Consider the following 21458-nt stretch of genomic DNA (forward strand, 5'->3'; position numbering starts at 1 on the left):
TGATTATTCCTTTAATGGCTGCATAATTTCAAATAGGTGTAATATAATCTATTCAGCCATGCTCCAATTGTTAAACATGTGTGTTGTTTCCAGTTTTTAATTATTATAAATAACACTATGGTTAATAACTTTGTGCATATAGCTTGTTTCATAAAAAGCTCTTGAATTATACATTTTCTTAGGCTAGACTCCCAGGAATGAGATTACTTTGTCAAATGTTGGGTTAGTCTATAAAAAGATTAACTGTAAGGCTCATGTGATTATGGCGGCTGAGAAGTCCCAAGATCTGCAGTCAGCAAGCTGAAGACCCCGGAGGGTTGATGGTGTGGTTCCAGTCTGAGTCTGAAGGCAGGAGAAGACCGATATTCCAGCTTAAAGACTGTCAAGCAGAGAGAAAGAATTTTTTCTTACTCAGCCTTTTTTTTTTTTTTATACAGCAGGTTCTTATTAGTCATCAGTTTTATACACATCAGTGTATACATGTCAATCCCAATCTCCCAATTCAGCACACCACCATCCCCACCCCCCCGCAGCTTTCCCCCATTGGTGTCCATATGTTTGTTCTCTACATCTGTGTCTCAACTTCTGCCCTGCAAACCGGTTCATCTGTACCATTTTTCTAGGTTCCACATACATGTGTTAATATACGACATTTGTTTTTCTCTTTCTGACTTACTTCACTCTGTATGACAGTCTCTAGATCCATCCACGTCTCAACAAATGGCCCAATTTCGTTCCTTTTTATGGCTGAGTAATATTCCATTGTATATATGTACCAAATCTTCTTCATCCATCCGTCTGTTGATGGGCATTTAGGTTGTTTCCATGACCTGGCTATTGTAAATAGTGCTGCAGTGGACATTGGGGTGCATGTGTCTTTTTGAATTATGGTTCTCTGGGTATATGCCCAGTAGTGGGATTGCTGGATCATATGGTAATTCTATTTTTAGTTTTTTAAGGAACCTCCATACTCTTCTCCATAGTGGCTGTATCAATTTACATTCCCACCAAGAGTGCAAAAGAGTTCCCTTTTCTCCACCCCCTCTCCAGCATTTGTTGTTTGTAGATTTTCTGATGATGCCCATTCTAACTGGTGTGAGGTGATACCTCATTGTAGTTTTGATTTGCATTTCTCTAATAATTAGTGACGTTGAGCAGCTTTTCATGTGCTTCTTGGCCATCTGTATGTCTTCTTTGGAGAAATTTCTATTTAGGTCTTCTGCCCATTTTTGGATTGGGTTGTTTGTTTCTTTAATATTGAGCTGCATGAGATGTTTGTATATTTTGGAGATTAATCCTTTGTCCGTTGATTCGTTTGCAAATATTTTCTCCTATTCCAAGGGTTGTCTTTTCGTCTTGTTTATGGTTTCCTTTGCTGTGCAAAAGCTTTGAAGTTTCATTAGGTCCCATTTGTTTATTTTTGTTTTTATTTCCATTACTCTAGGAGGTGGATCAAAAAAGATCTTGCTCTGATTTATGTCCAAGAGTGTGCTTCCTATGTTTTCCTCTAAGAGTTTTATAGTGTCCAGTCTTACATTTAGGTCTCTAATCCATTTTGCGTTTATTTTTGTGTATGGTATTAGGGAGTGTTCTAATTTCATTCTTTTACATGTAGCTGTCCAGTTTTCCCAGCACCACTTATTGAAGAGACTGTCTTTTCTCCATTGTATATCCTTGCCTCCTTTGTCATAGATTAGTTGACCATAGTTGTGTGGGTTTATCTCTGGGCTTTCTATCTTGTTTCATTGATCTATGTTTTTCTGTTTTTGTACCAGTACCATATTGTCTTGAGGACTGTAGCTTTGTAGTATAGTATGAAGTCAGGGAGTCTGACTCCTCCAGCTCCGTTTTTTTCCCTCAAGACTGCTTTTGCTATTCGGGGTCTTATGTGTCTCCAACAAATTTTAAGAATTTTTGTTCTAGTTCTGTAAAAAATGCCATTGGTAATTTGATGGGGATTCAATTGAATCTGCAGATTGCTTTGGGTAGTACAGCCATTTTCACAATATTGATTCTTCCAATCCAAGAACATGGTATATCTCTCCATCTGTTGGTATCATCTTTAACTTCTTTCATCTTATAGTCTTATAGTTTTCTGCATACAGGTCTTTTCTCTCCCCAGGTAGGTTTATTCCTAGGTATTTTATTCTTTTTGTTGCAATAGTAAATGGGAGTGTTTCCTTAATTTCTCTTTCAGATTTTTCATCATTAGTATATAGGAATGCAAGAGATTTCTGTGCATTAATTTTGTATCCTGCAACTTTACCACATTCGTTGATTAGCTCTAGTAGCTTTCTGGTGGCATCTTTAGAATTCTCTATGTATAGTACCATGTCATCTGCAAACAGTGACAGTTTTACTTCTTCTTTTCCAATTTGTATTCCTTTTATTTCTTTTTCTTCTCTGATTGCCATGGCTAGGACTTCCAAAACTATGTTGAATAATAGTGGTGAGAGTGGACATCCTTGTCTTGTTCCTGATCTTAGAGGAAATGCTTTCAGTTTTTCACCATTGAGAATGATGTTTGCTGTGGGTTTGTCGTATATGGCCTTTATTATGTTGAGGTAGGTTCCCTCTATGCCCACTTTCTGGAGAGTTTTTAGCATAAATGAGTGTTGAATTTTGTCAAAAGCTTTTTCTGCATCTATTGAGATGATCATATGGTTTTTCTTCTTCAATTTGTTAATATGGTGTATCACATTGATTGATTTGCAGATATTGAAGAATCCTTGCATCCCTGGGATAAATCCCACTTGATCATGGTGTATGATCCTTTTAATGTGTTGTTGGATTCTGTTTGCTAGTATTTTGTTAAGGATTTTTGCATCTATATTCATCAGTGATATTGGTCTATAATTTTCTTTTTTTGTAGTATCTTTATCTGGTTTTGGTATCAGGGTGATGGTGACCTCATAGAATGAGTTTGGGAGTGTTCCTTCCTCTGCAATTTTTTGGAAGAGTTTGAGAAGGATGGGTGTTAGCTCTTCTCTAAATGTTTGAAAGAATTCACCTGTGAAGCCATCTGGTCCTGGACTTTTGTTTGTTGGAAGATTTTTAATCACAGTTTCAATTTCATTACTTGTGATTGTTCTGTTCATATTTTCTATTTCTTTCTGGTTCAGTCTTGGAAGTTTATACCTTTCTAAGAATTTGTCCATTTCTTCCAGGTTGTCCATTTTATTGGCAGAGTTGCTTGTAGTAGTTTCTCAGGATGCTTTGTATTTCTGCGGTGTCTATTGTAACTTCTAATTTTCTTGATTTGAGTCCTCTCCCTCTTTTTCTTGATGAGTCTGGCTCATGGTTTATCAATTTTGTTTATCTTCTCAAAGAACCAGCTTTTAGTTTTATTGATCTTTGCCATTGTTTTCTTTGTTTTTATTTCATTTATTTCTGCTCTGATCTTGATGATTTCTTTCCTTCTGCTAACTTCGGGTTTTGCTTGTTCTTCTTTCTCTAGTTCCTTTAGGTGTAAGGTTAGATGGTTTATTTGAGATTTTTCTTCTTTCTTGAGGTAGGCTTGTATAGCTATAAACTTCCCTCTTAGAACTGCTTTTGCTGCATCCCATAGGTTTTGGATCATCGTGTTTTCATTGTCATTTGTCTCTAGGTATTTTTTGATTTCCTCTTTGATTTCTTCAGTGATCTCTTGGTTATTTAGTAATGTATTGTTTAGCCTCCATGTGTTTGTGTTTTTTACATTTTTTTCCCCTGTAATTCATTTCTCATCTCATAGCGGTGTGGTCAGAAAAGATGCTTGATATGATTTCAATTTTCTTAAATTTACTGAGGCTTGATTTGTGACCCAAGATGTAATCTATCCTGGAGAATATTCCGTGCGCACTTGAGAAGAAAGTGTAATCTGCTGTTTTTGGATGGAATGTCCTATAAATATCAATTAAATCTACCTGATCTATTGTGTCATTTAAAGTTTCTGTTTTCTTATTTATTTTCATTTTGGATGATCTGTCCATTGGTGTAAGTGAGGTGTTAAAGTCCCCCACTATTATTGTGTTACTGTCAATTTCCTCTTTTAGAGCTGTTAGCAGTTGCCTTATGTATTGAGGTGTTCCTATGTTGGGTGCATATATATTTATAATTGTTATATCTTCTTCTTGGATTGATCCCTTGATCATTATGTAGTGTCCTTCCTTGTCTCTTGTAACATTCTTTATTTTAAAATCTATTTTATCTGATATGAGTGTAGCTACTCCAGCTTTCTTTTGATTTCCATTTGCATGGAATATCTTTTTCCATCCCCTCACTTTCAGTCTGTATGTGTCCCTAGGTCTGAAGTGGGTCTCTTGTAGACAGCATATATATGGGTCTTGTTTTTGTATCCATTCAGCAAGCCTTTGTCTTTTGGTTGGAGCATTTAATCCATTCACGTTTAAGGTAATTATCAATATGTATGTTCCTATGACCATTTTCTTAATTGTTTTGGGGTTGTTTTTGTAGGTCCTTTTCTTCTCTTATGTTTCCCACTTAGAGAAGTTCCTTTTGCATTTATTGTAGAGCTGGTTTGGTGGTGCTGAATTCTCTTTACAGACAAGCTTTTGCTTGTCTGTAAAGCTTTTGATTTCCCCATCGAATCTGAATGAGATCCTTGCCGGGTAGACTAATCTTGGTTGTAGGTTCTTCCCTTTCATCACTTTAAGTATATCATGCCACTCCCTTCCGGCTTGTAAAGTTTCTGCTGAGAAATCAGCTGTTAACCTTATGGGAGTTCCCTTGTATGTTATTTGTCATTTTTCCCTTGCTGCTTTCAATAATTTTTCTTTGTGTTTAATTTTTGCAAATTTGATTACTATGTGTCTCGGTGTGTTTCTCCTTGGGTTTATCCTGTATGGGACTCTCTGCACTTCCTGGACTTAGGTGGCGATTTCCTTTCCCATGTTAGGGAATTTTTTGACTATAATCTCTTCAAGTATTTTCTCGGGTCCTTTCTCTGTCTCTTCTCCTTCTGGGACCCCTATAATGCGAATGTTGTTGCTTTTAATGTTGTCCCAGAGGTCTCTTAGGCTGTCTTCATTTCTTTTCATTCTTTTTTCTTTATTCTGTTCTGCAGCAGTGCATTCCACCATTCTGTCTTCCAGGTCACTTATCCGTTCTTCTGCCTCAGTTATTCTGCTATTGATTCCTTCTAGTGTAGTTTTCATTTCTGGTATTGTATTGTTCATCTCTGTTTGTTCTTTAATTCTTCTAGGTCTTCATTAAACATTTCTTGCATCGTCTCGATCTTTGCCTCCATTCTTTTTCTGAGGTCCTGGATCATCTTCACTATCATTATTCTGTATTCTTTTTCTGAAAGGTTGCCTATCTCCACTTCATTTAGTTGTTTTTCTGGGGTTTTATCTTGTTCCTTCATCTGGTACATAGCCCTCTGCCTTTTCATCTTGTCTATCTTTCTGTGAATGTGGTTTTTTTCCACAGGCTGCAGGATTGTAGTTCCTCTTGCTTCTGCTGTCTGCCCTCTGGTGGATGCAGCTATCTAAGAGGCTTGTGCAAGTTTCCCAATGGGAGGGACTGGTGGTGGGTAGAGCTGACTGTTGCTCTGGTGGGCACAGCTCAGTAAAACTTTAATCTGCTTGACTGCTGATGGGTGGGGCTGGGTTCCCTCCCTGTTGGTTGTTTGGCCTGAGGCAACCCAACACTGGAGCCTACCTGGGCTCTTTGGTGGGGCTAATGGCGGACTCTGGGAGGGCTCACGCCAAGGAGTACTTCCCAGAACTTCTGCTGCCAGTGTCCTTGTCCTCATGGTAAGACACAGCCACCCCCGCCTCTGCAGGAGACCCTCCAACAGTAGCAGGTAGGTCTGATTCAGTCTCCCCTGGGGTCACTTCTCCTTCCCTGGGTCCCGATGCACACACTACTTTGTGTGTGCCCTCCAAGAGTGGAGTCTCTGTTTCCCCCAGTCCTCTCGAAGTCCTGCAATCAATTCCCACTAGCCTTCAAAGACTGATTCTCTAGGAATTCCTCCTCCTGTTGCCGGACGCCCAGGTTGGGAAGCCTGACGTGGGACTCAGAGCCTTCACTCCAGTGGGTGGACTTCTGTGGTATAAGTGTTCTCCAGTCTGTGAGTCACCCACCCAGCAGTTATGGGATTTGATTTTACTGTGATTGCGCCCCTCCTACCGTCTCATTGTGACTTCTCCTTTGCCTTTGGATGTGGGGTATCTTTTTTGGTGAGTTCCAGTGTCCTCCTGTCGATGATTGTCCAGCAGCTAGTTGTGATTCTGGTGTTCTCGCAGAGGGAGTGAGAGCATGTCCTTCTACTCCCCTATCTTCCTTCTTGTATGATATTTTTGTTTCTGAGTAAAAAATAATAGGTTGCTGTCTAATACGGTTGCCATGAGCCACATGTGGCTGCTGAGTACTTGAAACACGATGATTCCAAGTGTAGAGAGGCTTGCTTTTGTTGGCTCCTGGGACATGCTGAGCTTTCCCCTGCTTGAGTCTCGCACTGCTGAACGTCCTTTGCTCTGACGGTGATTGGCTCTGGTTCAGCTCACCTCCTGAGAGGCTGCTCCTGTCCCCAGGCACCAGAGGGACTCTTGACTGTATCACCCTGTTCTCTGGGGCTTGCTGATGATGGGCAAGGGGCCCAGGAAGGAGGGTCCAGATGGAGCGGCCCCACTGGAAGGCCTGGGAGGGTCTGACAGGGTTCATGGCCTGTGCAGTGGGGTGATTGTGAGGTCGTGAGAAATGGCTGGACCGCCCTGGGACCGTGCAGGGTCGCAAGGCACTGGGAGGCCGGGCGACGGCTGCACGGGATCTCAGGGAGAGGGCGAGCTCGGAAGGGCGCCTCCGGGCCAGGGTTTATAAGCTAACGGCAAGGTCTGCCGCTTCACGGCAGCCCCTGTGCCCAGGGCGGTCCCCCACCCGATGGCGGCCCGGGCCAGCACTTTACAGGCGCCCTCCAGAACCACCTAGCCCACGAGGAGGGTCATTCTCGTCCCAACGAGTCACCTGGACTCGGGCGAGGGGCCTGGCCCAAGGTCACAGAGCCAGCCAGTGGAGGAGGCGGATTCAAACCTGGAGCTGGGCCAAGGTTACCGGGCCTCTCTTGGAGGGCCAGAGCTGAGGCTGCCCGCCCGGCGCATCCCAGGGACCAGACCAGCCTGCGGACCCGGTGGCGGGAGCGCGGGGCGCTGGGGCATCTGGGAGCCTGTCAAAGAGCTCAGCCTTTTATTCTATTCAGGACTTAAATGAATTGCATGAGGCCCACCCACATTGGGGAGGGCAATATGCTTTACTCGGTCTACTGATTCAGATGTTAATCTCATCCAGAAACACCCTCACAGATATACCCAGAAATAATATTTAACCAAATATCTTGGTACCCCATGGCCAAGTTGACACATAACATTAATCGTCACAGGTGTGAACATTTTAATGACAGATTGCTTTCCAGGACGGAGCATAGTTGTTTCACCAAAAACTCACTAGCTTGGAGTACCGTCATTTCTAATTTTTGCTAAAGGTGAACAACGGTGCTTCCTTGCTATTTTAATATGCATTTCTTTGATTAGCATCTGCCCTACCTCATTTGTAAAGTAAGGAAATTGAGGTCCAGCTGGGTATGTAATCTAGTTAATGACACAACCAAGACCAGAACCCTCGATCCCTGGCTCCATCCACTGTCCTTTCCAGTTTTTTCAGGACAAACTAGGTTTGTTTGGTTTGACTATAAACAATCCCTGTTTCTCCTGCCCTCTTTTCTTGTTTGGCAAACACACCCTGAGGTGAGCCCGGCCCCCAGTGATATCCTGCCTCCTGGTGGCCACACCTTTGTGTGTTTCCCCTCTCCATGAGTTGCAGGCAGGACCTGTGACTTGCTTTTGAGCAGTAGAATACGGCAAAGGTGATGGGGTGTTACTCCTGTGATTATATTACATTATATAAAATCCCATGTTAGTAGAATGGAACAGGAGATTCTCTTTGCTGGCTTGTGGAAACAAGCAGCCATGTTGAGGGAACCCACATGGCAAGGAACTTTGGGTGTCCTGTAGGATCTGCAGACAGCTTCCAACTGATGGCTATGAAAAGCCAGGGCCTTCACTCATACAAGGAAATAAATTTTGCAAACAACCTGACTTAGCTTGGAAGCAGCTTCTTCCAGATGTAGTTGAGCCTCCCAGTGAGAAGACCTCCTGGCCAACACCTTGACTGCAAGCTTGTGAGACCCTGAGCTGAAGATCCAGTAAAGCTGTACCCAGACTCTTGACCCACAGAAACTGTGAGATAATAAATGTGTGTTGTTTTAATCCACTCCATTGTGGTTATTTGTTTCACAGCATAGAAAACCAACACACTGTGCTTCCTGGAAAACTTTTCATTTTCTTATTGCATTACTCCAGAAAAGTCTGGATTTCCGTCAGTGAGTACAATCTGGAGAAAAGTTCAGATATTTTAGTGAATACATATGCCCCATGTGTTTACCTTGCCTGATTCATTACCTGAGAGACCAAGTATACTAATGAATTCACATTTATATCTGTCTGACATATCTTGTGAAAACAGTTAAAACTCAGCAAATGAAGTATGTGTTGTCCCCCCCCCCCCCCCGCCCCTTCTTTGTGATTAAAGGTAAACAAGGACTCTGAGGCTTCAAAATAACTCAGAGAGGATGAGTTAGAGCCCTGGGGGGTTACTATGTATAGGAATATATTGTGGAGAGGAGCCCCTGAAGACCATCTCTCCAACCAAAGGCAAGGGTGGGGCTTATAAAGGCAAAAGCCACAAAGCTTCACAAGGTAACACGATGGGTCAGTTTCAACAAGTCCTTGGCTTGTCAGTTCAGGATTGGTTGGTTGTAGTGGGGCTTGGAGTGTCAATGGCTGAACTCCGAGTTCCTTCCTTGAGTCTAGATAACATAGTCACAGGCTCACATCAGGCCCTTCTCACTCTAATCAGTTTTCTGGGAAGCAGTTGCTCTGGCTCCTTCTTCAGGGGCCCTCACTGTTTGCTGTTTACACCCTTCAGGCTCTGTGTTCTGTTGGCAAGTCCTATTTGCACACTCAAGGCTCAGAGAAAATTTCCTTTATCAATTAGCATAGTGAATTAATAGGGGGGGTTGCTTTCAAGGGAGTTTTAATTTAAAAGGAATTTTTAAATCGCTCTAGGAAGAAATAGCAAAATCATGACTCTAATCCAGTGATTTAGCCTGAACTGCTCATTAAAATCATCTGGGGAGCTTTTAAAACATAGGATGCCTGTGACCCCACTCCAGAACAATTAAATCAAAATCTCTGAGTAAGAGGCCGCGCTATCAGAATGTTTTAAAGGCTCCCCAGGTGATTCTAAAGTGCAGCCAGACTCCAATACTGCGTATCTAATTGGTTTACGCTGCAATAGGGAAGGGTGATTGTTTGGTAAGACATTAACTGCTACTTGTACCGGTGTAACTGTAAATATGAGAGGCCAATTCAGAAACCTAACATTTTCAGATTTAGATGAGGAAACTGCCAAATAACCCCAAATAGTATTACCAGACCCAAGAAAGCCTTGTGTCAGATTGAACATATATACTTCTCCACTTGGATATTTAATGGGCATCTCAAAACTTAACATTTCCAAAATAATATATTCCCCCCAAAATCAATTCCTCTTATGATCTTTCCTAGCTGATTAAATGTCAGTTTCGTTCCACCAGTTTCTTATGCACAACACAAAACAAAAACACACACCTCTGTTTTTCTTGTTTCCTGCAACCGATCCTTCAGCAAATCTTGTTGACTCTACCTTCAAAACACATCCAGAATTGAACCCCTTCTTACTCTTCCACTGCTACCTCCCTAGTCTAAACCATATTATTTCTCACCAGTCTCCCCACTTCCTCCCTTACTTATATTGCAGTGATTCTCAAAGTTTTTGATCACAGGATCCTTTTATGCTGTTAAAAATGATTGAAGATCCCAAAGAGCTTTTGCTTATGTATGTTTACTGTATTAGAAATTGAAACTGAGAAATATTTTACTTATCAATCATTTTAAAATAACAACTATACTTATATGTTAACACAAATAACATATTCTTAAACTTTTTATTTTGCAATAATTAGAGACTAGGAAGTTGAAAAATAATGCCAAGAGATCCCAGGTTTCCATCACCCACCTTCCCTCAGTGGTGACATCTTACTTAACCACAGTACATTCTCAAAACCAAATTGATAATAAATAACATATTTTAAAGAAGATTAATTATATATCCCTACAACAAACAAAATTCCATGAAAAGCATGGCATTTTTACATATTTCCAAATCTCTTTAATATCTGGCTTAATAGAAGACAGCTGAATTCTCATAACTGCTTCTGCAGTCAATCTGCCATGAAATGTTTTGTTGGCTGAAGTATATGAAAAAATCTAGCCTCATACGGATATATACTGATAGTTGAAAAAGGATGGACTGTTTTAATAGCCTTTTCAGATAACTGTGGATATTCTTCTTTGATACTATACCAAAAGTTGACAAATGGTAGTTCTTAAAGGTTAGTATAAATGGGGAATTTGAAACCATATCAATAAACTTTTCATGCTGTCAATACTATACAGGCAAAGACCACCAGGAACATACCTATAATTGAAGAAAGTTAGGTTTGCTGAATGTTCCAGGCCAGCTAATGGCAGCTGCAGCTGATAACACATGAAGCAGAAGAACCACCCAGCTGAGCTCAGTTAACCCACAGAATTGTGAAACATAATAAATAGTTATTGTGGTTTAAAGCCACTAACTTTTGGGATAATTGGTTATCCAGCAATAGGTAACCCAAGACATTTGACAATCCCAGGAATTAAAGTTTCACCGTGTTAGTCCATGAAGGATGGTGTCAGGAAGGGCTCATACTTCCCAGAAACATTATTTTCTAAGAATATACTAATAGTCTTTTCCTATTGCGGGATTTTTGACATATCTTCAAGTTATAAATATTTAGGAGGTTTGTTTCCTAAGCAATTACTACTGCTGCTGGACAGAGAACTCACATGCGGTTATAATTAGGGTTCCATAAATCTCTTAACAATCGTTGCTTCAAATTTGAATGTTTATTTCTATAGAACTCAAAACCTCCTTTTCCCTGTGTTTTAATGATTAAAACAAAGTCATAAATTTCTTAATCTTTGGGTTAATATCTTGAAATATTTCCCAGGCACAGACTTCAGACACTAAGCATAACCTCAAAAACCACTTCTCAGGCAGGTGTGCGCTGGACTGCTACAGGCAGGGGTCACTGCTCCCAGAGGCAGCTTAGTTCTGTTTTCAGAGAGATGTACGTGTTACAAAGTTTTCCCTTGTATTAAACATCAGCCTGGGGCTTCCCTGGTGGTGCAGTAGTTAAGAATCCGCCTGCCAATGCAGGGGACACGGGTTCGAGCCCTGGCCCGGGAAGATCCCACATGCCGTGGAGCAAATAAGCCCTTGTGCCACAACTACTGAGCCTGCGCTCTAGAGCCCACAAACCACAACTACTGAGCCGACATGCCACAACTACTGAAGCCCACGAGCCTAGAGCCCGTGCTCCACAACAAGAGAAGCCACCGCAATGAGAAGCCCCACACTGCAATGAAGAGTAGCCGCCGTTCGCCCGCACTAGAGGAAGCCCACGCACAGCAACAAAGACCCAACACAGCCAAAAAAAAAAAAAAAAAAATCAGCCTGGTATGAGGGTCTGGAGTCAGAAGACGTGGATTTTGATTCCCAGCTATGGGATCTGGGAGGTCATCTGAGCTCCCTGCCGTCCTGGTCTTTAGGAGGTGGGGGCCATAAACACCCACACAGGTGTGTTGAGCTTCTGGGGGCTAATAAACGCAAAATCAGAAACAGAATTGTCTTGACAGAACCCTCTTCTTGGTCTGAAACTAAAGGACACAGGGCTGAATCTCTATTACTGACCAATTATAAATCATTATTTTTTTCCCAGCTGAAGATAATTTTAGGTGTTCATTTTTTTGCAAACATTAGATTCATTATTATATTTTAATTTTAACTATTTCAAATGTACTCACTTGGATTTTTTTTTCTTTTTTACTAAAGTTGTTTTTACGGTATCTTACGTTTATGGCAAAGGATACTGATTTTTTTCAATTACAGCATTGAGGTAATGTTTTCTTTTAAAACAAGAGAGTCCAGGGACTTCCCTGGTGGTCCAGTGGTTGACTCTGTGCTTCCAATGCAGGGGGTGTGGGTTCCATCCCTGGTCAGAGAACTAAGATCCCACATGCCATGGGTGTGGTCAAAACATTAAAAAAATAATAATAAAAATAAAATAACAGATCCAGAGTTTGAGAAACATCAGACTTGCAGACAAAGTCCAGACTCTATGATCCAGCCTGGGCCCATCTCTACAGTCTCAAATCTGAGCTGCTTCCGAACACTTTCTAGCCACTTGGGTTTTCCTATGGTTCCCCAGGTATACCCTACTTTTCACATACTGGTTCCCTGATCCTGAATTGCATGTGTCCCACCCAACTCTCCCCACCTGCTGGCCTAGCCTCATTCTTTAAAACCCAGCTCAAGGGCTTCCCTGGTGGCGCAGTGGTTGAGAATCCCCCTGCTAATGCAGGGGACACGGGTTCGAGCCCTGGTCTGGGAAGATCCCACATGCCGCGGAGCAACTGGGCCCGTGAGCCACAACTACTGAGCCTGCACATCTGGAGCCGGTGCTCCGCAACAAGAGAGGCCGCGATAGTGAGAGACCCGCGCACCGCGATGAAGAGTGGCCCCCACTTGCAGCAACTAGAGAAAGCCCTCCCACAGAAACGAAGACCCAACGCAGCCAAAAATAAATAAATTAATTAATTAATTAATTAAAAAAAAAAAAACCCAGCTCAAATGGCTTCTCCTGTGTGAGGCCTTCCGGGAACCCATCTTCTCCTCAATCCAGCTTTCCTTGGGTTCCTTCCACTAAATCCCAACTCGCACACTCACAGCGATCCGCTTACGTGCGAGCTCCACCAGCTCCCTAGTAACAGAGGGCAGGTTTCGTACCCTATTCACATTGTGTCTCCAGCAACTGGCCAGACCCTCCACAAATATCATTTGAGTTAATGAATATTAATAAGGGTCAAAATTTTCCTTGTTTCTAGGTTGGAATCCACCACTAGGATACAAATTCCCACAAGTGTTTCTAGGAAGATTAACAAAACTGCATCACACAGAACCCAACCTAGTCATGGCAACAAAAAAAATCCTTTTTTTTTTTTAACAGAAAGATTAAAAACAAGCTACACAGATTTTTATGTAAATGATAATATGCTGGTGTTTCGAGCACATGGGGAAACGTACCCTCATACGTTGTCGGTAGAGGTGTAAATTGGTGCAAAAAATGCTCATTCTCTTTGACCCAGTATTTCCACTTCTGGGTGACTATTTTCAGAAACACTCTCAAGAGTACCAAAATCACATGTAAACAGATGTTCCTGGCAGCATTGCTTGTAATAGCAAAACAAAATTAGAATCTACTCCAAAGTCCATTAATGAAGGATGGGGTAAAAAAAAAAAAAAAATTATGAAACACTATGCAGTCATTAAAGAGAATTATCGACCATTAGCTGTGGTTACTCCTGGGGTGTGCATTTATGTGGGACTTTCACTTTCTGTTCATATAGTGCACCATCAAAGTTTTCAGGGAAATTCTAGAAAAAAATCTAATTGGCAAGGCTATTATTATTCAGTATCCTTTAAGGTTTTTCTTATGATCATGAGATACTTTTTAAAAAAATATTTAATTTATTTATTTGGCTGTGCCGGGTCTTAGTTGCAGTGCACTGGATCTTAGTTGGGGCATGCAGGATCTAGTTCCCTGGCCAGGGATCGAACCCGGGCCCCCTGCATTGGGAGCGCAAAGCCTTAACCACTGGACCACCAGGGAAATCCCATGATCATGAGATACTTTTGTAATTAAAAAAATACAAATAAACCAACCTACAGTTTGATGTTCCTTTGAAAAAGGGCCCCTACACCTCAATAAATGATATTTTTAAAGCCACTAGATGTCACTCTGAGCAAATGCTCTGTGTCATAGCGTGGCTGTTAGAAAATGCTGATTCCTCATCACCAACTAGCTAGAAGTAGGGACGTTATCTGGTCTCAGGGAAACGCTGACTTCCGGGGAAGAGTCCCCGCAGAGCTCCAGCAGGTGCCGCGCAGTGTGCCAAGGGGTGCAAGTGAGGAAAGGTGAGACGCAGACGCAGGACACCTGAGGGAGGCAGGGCTGGACCTGGACCCTGAGCTGGGAAAGGGATCATCCCAGCAGAAGCGGGCCCACCACGGCCACAGTCAGGCAGGGTCGCCTTACTTCTGGGCCATGAATGTATGTGTATTAGCTGCCTAGCCTTGACAATTGATTTTGCTTCCAGAATTTCTACCTTCAGGCAAAACCTTTCCGGCACCTAGGAAGGAGCTGTGGGGAAAAAAAGAAAATCCAGCCCAAATCTGATCAAACTTCTGGATCTACCTAGCAAATGACAGGCGCTACAGAGCCCAGAGGAATTTGTTAAATGACAACAGGAGCTTACAGTCAGCAAAACCCAGACTGGGGGCTGTACACGACCAATAACCTGGTTTCTTCAACAAATAAATTATAAGGAGACAAATAGAAAGAGATGAAAGGGAAAACCTTAAATTAAACGAGGCTTAAGAGCCATGTCAACCAATTGCAACGTATAGAACTTATTTGGATCCCTAATCAAAGAAACTGTTGGAAAAAAAAAAAATCAGATGTGTGAATACTGACTGGATATTTGATGATATTTCAGAATTACTGTTAAGTTTTTAGGTATGATAATGATATTAAGGTTTTTTTGTCTTTAAGCCCTTAGAGAAACATACTGAAATATTTACTGGGATTTGTTTCAAAATAAGGGGCAGTGTGAGGGGCTATAGACGAAATCACAATGGCCCTGAGTTGATCATTGTTGAAGCTGGGTGATTACACGAGTTAATTATACTGTTCTTTTTACTTTTTTGTATGAATTTTACTATAAGCATTGTTTAAAATTAGACATCAGCATTAAGATGGGAGGAATAAATGACATACTTGCCAAAGCAAACAATCAGAGAAACTTCCTCAGGGCACAACTAGAGCCAGATGAGAACCACAGCAGCCAGTGGATTTCCCAGTGGACAAGGGTTAAATAAACACAGTTCGTTTATCAGTTCTGTGGGATTTGGGAGGGGAAATTAAGCCTCAGTTTCCTTATCTGTAAATGGGCATCACATCAGTATTTTCCAGGGGAGTCACGAGACTTAAATGAAAGAAGCATATCAAAGAGTATTTTGAAACCCATGACAAACTACCCGAGTGCTAACAGTAGTTTATGTAGTAACACTAGTTCATTTATTCACACGTATGTTCCATAAACATTTATGAAGGGCCAGATGCTGTGTTACGCACTGTGAATACAAAGATGATGGGACCTTAGCCGGCTTTGTCTAATTCCGTGTTTCTCAGCCCTGGGCACACATTAAAAATACCAATGCCTGGGCATTCGCCCAGACTAATTAAGTCAGAGTCTCTGGATGTGGGTCTTGGCATAGGGATTTTGTTTGTTTAGAGCTTCACAAGTGATTGATTCCACTGTGCGGCCACGGTTGAGAACCATTCTTCTAATCGATTTTGATCAATGAGTAGTTCTGAGCAATCTTTAAGAAGCCTGGGTCTTAAAAAAATGGTACAAATGAACTTATTTACAAAACAGAAATAGAGTCACAGATGTAGAAAAACTTACGGTTACCAGGGGGAAAAGGGGGTGGGGAGGGATGAATTGGGAGATTGGGATTGACATATACACACTACCATATATAAAATAGATAATAAGGACCTACTGTATAGCACAGGGAACTCTTTTCAGTACTCTGTAATGGCCCACATGGGAAAAGAATCTTCAGAAGAGTGGATATATGTATCTGTATAACTGATTCACTTTGCTGTACAGCAGAAACTAACACAACATTGTAAATCAGTTATACTCTAATAAAAAATTAAAAAAAAAAAAAGCCTGGGTCTTGGCTTATGTAATTTTCAAGCAACTTTTAATGACTAGAGCACCCTCTACGGTGTTTGCTCTCTGAAAGGACAAGGACTTGTCTAGCTGTGCACCGATTGTGGCCATCTGGCCACACCTGACTTCCCAGTGGTTGACGAAAGAGACGGGCAATTTTAGGTATTTCCCATGGAATTTTCCATGGTGTTTTTCTTCCCTATAGGGGATTTATCTTTTCTGATTATAAAAGGTTTGGGGTTTTGTAAAAGTCCCAGTTTCAGATATGAACAAAGGAGACTGGTCAGGGTTCCTGACCCACATTCCAAGTCAGACCTCCCAGAGTTTGCATCCCTGAGTCACGCTGAGCCCTGAAACCACGGGGTGTGAAGGAGGAGAGCAGTGAGCCTGGCCACACCAATCTACTCAGCACAGAATTCCCCACAAACACTTCCTGTTTGACCTTCCGGTTTGTTCCAGAAGGTTCTGAAAAGAGAGACATAGGATCCGTTGAAATGCATAAGAACGGAAAGAAAATCAGGTTGAGAGTAAAGTTTCTGGAGAAACAAAGTAAAATAATGCTGTGAAAGCAGCATCCCAGGTTCTCCAAGTCTCTTTACTAGATGCATGAGTTGTGTAAAACCATGGAAATAAAGATTTACTTGTGGTGGGATCTTATTTTACTTCTTCCCTCTACATATCCAGGCATCTTTCTTCCTCAACACATATCCTCAAATGCAAGCACCTCGATGGGATCTTTATGGGTACCAAGGAAGTCCAGAAGCAGGAAAGTATATGCTCTGGAACCACAGACGCTAAGTGATACCCCAGCTCTAGCCCTTACACATGTGCAACCTTGAGTAAAACGCTGAAATGTTTCCCTATCTGTACAGTGAGGTTCATGATACTATTTCATAACGTTGCTGGGAGGATTAAATGAGATAAAGTGTAACTGAGATTAAGTGAGATAAAGAATGCTTAGCACAGCATCTACTGCATAGTAAACTATGGTTAAATTTAACACAGGATCTGCCAGAAATCCCCCAGACCAGTGCTTCTTAAATTTTGTGCATATGAATCACCTGGAGACCTTGCACATTCAGGGTACACGTTTTAGTATGGGAAGATGAAAAAGTTCTGGAAATGGATGGTAAGGTTGCACAACAATGTAAATTACCTAATGCCACTGAACTGTACTTTTTTAAATGATTAAAATGGCAAATTTTGTTATGTACGTTTTATCACAATTTTTTTAAAAAGAACTTTTTGTTTTTTTTTGTTTTTTTTTAAAAGCACTTTCAGGGGGCTTCCCTGGTGGCGCAGTGGTTGAGAATCTGCCTGCTAATGCAGGGGACACGGGTTCGAGCCCTGGTCTGGGAAGATCCCACATGCCGCAGAGCAACTAGGCCTATGAGCCACAACTACTGAGCCTGCGCGTCTGGAGCCTGTGCTCCGCAACAAGAGAGGCCGCGATAGTGAGAGGCCCGCGCACCGCGATGAAGAGTGGCCCCCGCTTGCCGCAACTAGAGAAAGCCCTCGCACAGAAACGAAGACCCAACACAGCCAAAAATTAATTAATTAATTAATTAAGAAAAAAAAAAGAATAACAAATGTTCAAGTACAATTGGTGTCTTTAAAAAAAAAAAAAAAAAGCACTTTCAGAAGCATTTCTAGTAAGCTTCTAGGTGAGACTGATGATGTTGGTTTGCAGACCACACTTTGAGTAGCAAGGTCCTCTGGGTAATGAACCACTACCATCAAATCCATATTGCACTTTACAGTTTACATAAGGCATTTCTACATCCCTTGTCTCTGTGATCCCCACAACAACACATGATACTGTACTCAGAGCAAACACAATTCTTCCTCACCGGCACACAACCCCTCGATCTTGGGTCGTGGCCCTTTACATCACATCAGGACTGTCTCTCTCTATAGGCAGATAGGATGTTACTTGAGGGCCTCTTCATTTTTTTTCCTGGTTTTCACTGCTTTTTTTAGGCCAAGTCTCCCAAGCAAATGCTTCCCGTATCAACCTAGGCCTTCCTTCCCCATTTATGTTTATGGCTGGGGTAGAGATAGGTTCTCCAGCCTAAATAGGGAGCATTTGCTTCACCCATTGGATGCTTGCCTTCCTCCCAATCTGGTTGGGGGCATTTCTATTTCCTCTGTATTTACCATCTAACTGACAGAACACATGGAAAACGGCTTTGTCATGTCTGTCGCGTGCGGGACCTGACAGCATTTGTTGGAATTCTAGTTTTTGTTTAGTCATCACTGCTACGTACCTGCAAGTGAAAACAGAGCCGGGCGCTCTCAGCTACACTGTGTGCGTCATGTAGCACATGATGTAGTCATCATGTAGATCATCAGCCCAAAACAACAGTTCCCCAAGTGTGCCTGTGTAACCTAGTGAGAGTACCCTTCCTTGGAGAGCTACGAACATAGCCCTAATTAGTGCATTTGCTCACAGCTGTTTCTTGTACCAGACGTTCATGCAGGTTCAGACTTTGGGCTGTCACTTGGAGTCATCTGCAGGAATCCTGCAGTAATGTGTCCATTTCCCAAGCCATTGGGAACAAGAATAAGGTCACTGGGCATCCATAACTCCACTTGAAAGAGTAGGTTGTCCTGTCAGCTTTCTAATCCAAGAAGAAACCGTGTTGCCGAGGCCAAAGCGCTTGCTGCCGGCCCCTCCAACAGTGGGATTCCCTACAACCACCAGCAGGAATTCTTGGGCATCTCAAATCTCAAAAGGAAAGGAGGCAGGACAGGCACCCTAGAGTTCAAGTCCTTTAGAACAGGGTTCTCCACATTAGAATCATCTGGGGAGGCAAGCGTTTTAAAAAATATTGACACCTGGGCCCCATTCGGGATCAACAGAATCAGAAAGTCTGGGGGTGGAAACCGGGCATCAACAATTATGTTAAAGTCTAATATGTGGCCATGTTGAAAACCTGTACCTTAGAGGGCTTCTGTTTTGTTTTGTTTAGACCTTAATCAGAACAAAAATTATAACTGACAAAGAGGCTGGCGCTTCTCATTACAAAACGTAAGATTCAAATGTCTTTAATGACACAATGTGAATACTGAGTCTGAGCAAAGCAGCAGTTTTGGTGAAACTGTAATCATGTTATGTGTTTACCCCAAGAGTGAGGATAATTCGCTCTTTGGTGACAGCACAGAACCAAGGGCCAGCTGCCACCTTGAGAAGCCCTGGACTGCTGACCCAGCCCCGAGGCGAGAACCGGGAAGAAGGAGGGTTTGATGTGCCTTGCTCACAGGAATGCCCACCAAATACTGGCTGGACGCATTGCATTTTGAAACAAAATGTGTAACTATAAAAGAATTACACAAATTAATCTCTTTATCTGAGAGATAAATTTGGAATTAACTGTTCCAGGAAGTAAATAGCAAACATAGCAGAACTCGGCAAAGTAATAACACACCAAATTCACTAAAAATCAGTACGTATTAAAACTTGATTTCTGGATTTCTTGGTCACTCTGTCACACACTCTCCTTCATCAGGAGGAGTATTTGGTTGGACATGCTTTAGAAAAATGAGATCTCCAAAAAGTTTTATCTACAAAAAGTTTTGAAGACTTACATTCTTTAAATCCATTCTTCTAAACGAATTTAAAGCATATTCTAAGCAGGGTTCTCCAAACCTGGACAGATATCAGCTTTGTAAAAAATGCTGGATCAGAATCACCTAGGATGGAGTCCCAGAGCTTGTAGACGGCATATTTACTTCCCATTGCTGCTATAACAAATTACCAATTTAGTGGCTTAAAACAACATAAATTTATTCTCTTACAGTTCAGTAGGTCAGAAATCCAACACAGGTCTCGGCAAGGCTGCCTTCCTTTCTGGAGGCTCTAGGAGAGCATCTGTGTCCTGCCTTGTCCAGCTTCTAGGGGCTGCCTACCTTCCTCGGCTCATGGCCCCTTTCTCCATCTTCAAAGCCAGCAACAGCACAGTGAGTTCTTCTCACATCACCTCACTCTGACCTCCTCTTCTGCCTCCCTCCTCCTCCTTTAAGGGCCTGTGTAATTACATTGGGCCCATCTGGATAATGCAGGATGCTATCAACATCTCAAGGACCTTAAAAGGTCCTTCAATAAACTTGTTATTAATACATGCATATGAACAAAAAAGAACATAAGAACAACTCATGCTCCTAATACTTAGAGCTGACCACTAGTAACTTTTTAATGCATTTCCTTCTAGTCCTTTCTTTAACATATTACTTATGTAGCTGAAATCTTAGTGAAGTCTTGCCTTTTTTTTTTTTTTTAACATAATATGGCACACCTGCAAAGTCCTTTTTGCCATGTAAGGTAACCCATTCACAGGTTCCGGGGATTAGGGTCTGGACCTCTTTGGGGAGGGCCATTAGTCAGCCCCGTACAAATGGTTAAATCTCCCCCAGATAAATCTGAGGCAGCTTGTCCATGTACCGTCACTTGGGAACCACTGCTGAATGTCAAAGCCTCTCTCCATCCCATATCTATCTCCCAGTCCCAGCCTTGATTTCCTTCTAATGAAATTCTCATGGTTCTTTCCCCCTGTGTGTTGTCATTCCTACCCACAACCTCCATCACAGTGGAGAGTGAGACTTCCAGATGATTTTCATTTATTCTCTCAGAAATGTTACTGAGTGTCTCTATTTTTCACTTTCCTCATTTTATTTTGAGAACAATTGGTTATAAGCCCTTACTAATCATAAATGTCTCCTTCGATATAATTCAGTTGGTTAAGAACGAGTTAATACACTAGTATATTCCCTAGAGTCTTGGTCAGAAAACATATCAGTGTCCATAGGCTTAAGGACCTAAATTAGTTAAACTATCATTTTTTTTAAATATCTTTTTTACCTGGGGTGTTCTGGTTAAAAAGAACTAGCTCTTGTTAACTCAAGTAAGTGGAGGAAGGGTGGGATTTCTTATAAAGATACAGACAGAGCAATGAGAGCTGGAATCGACGAGCAGAAAATGTAGTAATTGGGCATCATTCACCATGAAATTGAGAAGAGGAGGGATATTTCGGGATCCAAAGTCATCCTTAGAATATCAGCAGCAGAATGTTCTAAATCTTTCCTCTGAAGTGGTTTCCTGAATATAACTCAGCGAATTATCCTCACTTTGGGGAATAAACATAGTCCTTTAAAACCCATTAAACTCAATGGCAACTACTGACATATATTTTAATATTTTTTATGAAAATATATACAGTAAAAAATTCTAACATTATAAATAGGTATAAAATGAAAAAATTCTTCTAGAAAGAGACCTTTGTTAACAGTTTGTATATATCCTTCCAGAATTATTTAAAGGTATGCATAAGCATATTGGAATATATCTTTTTAAAAGCACATGTGAAAAAAAAAAAAAAAAAAAAAGCACATGTGAAGTTACATGATTTGTTCCTTGATTTTTTTCACCAAACAATATATTTTGGTGATTTTTTCATATCCTCA

Source organism: Balaenoptera musculus, chromosome 5 (assembly GCF_009873245.2).
Source record: "Balaenoptera musculus isolate JJ_BM4_2016_0621 chromosome 5, mBalMus1.pri.v3, whole genome shotgun sequence".
NCBI lineage: Eukaryota > Metazoa > Chordata > Mammalia > Artiodactyla > Balaenopteridae > Balaenoptera > Balaenoptera musculus.